The following is a 1,454-nucleotide window of genomic DNA, read 5'->3' on the forward strand; positions in this document are numbered from 1 at the left end:
CACACACACACACACACACACACACACACACACACACACACACACACCCATGGCACAACTGATGGTATGTGTCTCATTTGTAACAAACAGCTCATCACGAGGGGCTTCCTGTTCACAGGGCACAGCGCTGCTACACAACATTAAATTGCACACACACACACAGACACACAACGTGCACATTGAGAGACACGTATCCATTGCCAATGAGGGATTGTGTGGGGGAGAGCCCCTCCCTGCCAGCAGAAAGAGCTCAAATCATGTAAAAAATGTGCCAGCTCAGCAGAAACTCCAGAGGCTCCAGCTCCTGTTGGAGGCGTGGCACAGCCACACCTCCCTGTTCAGGTGCCGGGTGGTCCGCCTCCTGGTTTGTCCAAAGATGACACCCCACCTTCACCCGTCACTAACCTCGATAACTGCAACATCCCAGGTTTAGGCTGCACTGACAGCCTGCTGTAAAAACGCTGACTCAGCAGTGTCTGCAGGGCTCAGGACTGTGTCCTGAAGCTGTCTCAGCTCTGCTCTGCCTCACCTTTCTGAGTCAGGTGGGCAGAAATGTCAGGGTTTTTCAGTCAGACCTGCCAGGCAGCGAGTGGTGATAAAGGACAATAAAGTAAAAAACAGTGCTATAAGTTAGTTACATGTTTTCATCATGCTAATAATGTGATGCTGTTATTACTGCAGTCAGATCCTTCCCTCGGTGAGGGAAGTTGTTGTCCTGCGGCGCTCCAAGGCCACAGAGTTCAGACAGGAAGTGTCCTCTCCCTCAGGCAGCTGCTTGCTTTTTGTTTGGCCTTACATTTCATTTGTTTTCCTCTTTTCTACCTGCAGCTGTGCCTGCCACGCCTCCTGCTTCCCTCATTTCTCTTTTAGCTCTTCAGTTTATTTCCTGACTGGGCTCAAACACATGGGCTCAAATGCTGATTAGTAGTTATTAGAAAGTAATAAAGTCTGAATGGTGGAGAGAGTCTGCTGTGTGACATCCTGACCCTCCGAGGAGGAGGAGGAGGAGCTACAGTCTCTTGTCGCTACATTCTACTGTCTGATGGGGCTGAGGGCTGCTGTGATTGGCTGCTCAGTCACAGGAAGGAGGCGGGACGTCCCTCACACCAGGTTGTGGTGGTTGTTCCTCTCGATGATGTCTGATGAGGGCAGCAGCTCCTTCTTGATGGGGGAGGGYGGGGGGGTGGTCAGCGCCATCCTGGGCTTGAACAGGTCCGATACAAAAAACACCTGGTGGACAGAAAAGAGCAGAACGGATGTGTTTATAACGTGTTTATTACTGTCTGTGACTCAAATGTGTCTTAAAGAAACCTTTGTTTGTCTACAGAGGACACTTTCAATTCAAGCTTTGTTTTTCCTTGTTTTAAAATTAAACTTTTTTACTTTATAATGACTCATTTTAAAGACTTTGTGTCAGTTTTACACACACACACACGCACACACACACACACACA

The 1,454-nt window shown here is 48.8% G+C and overlaps 1 pseudogene; it reads right to left on the reverse strand.

Annotated features, from left to right (window-relative positions):
* Positions 1-233: 233 nt before the first annotated feature.
* On the reverse strand, positions 234-1,230 carry LOC106536491 (lipid phosphate phosphohydrolase 3 pseudogene; annotated as a pseudogene).
* Between the last annotated feature and the right edge of the window lie 224 nt (positions 1,231-1,454).

Source organism: Austrofundulus limnaeus, unplaced genomic scaffold (assembly GCF_001266775.1).
Source record: "Austrofundulus limnaeus strain Quisiro unplaced genomic scaffold, Austrofundulus_limnaeus-1.0 Scaffold1842, whole genome shotgun sequence".
In the NCBI taxonomy this organism is placed as follows: domain Eukaryota; kingdom Metazoa; phylum Chordata; class Actinopteri; order Cyprinodontiformes; family Rivulidae; genus Austrofundulus; species Austrofundulus limnaeus.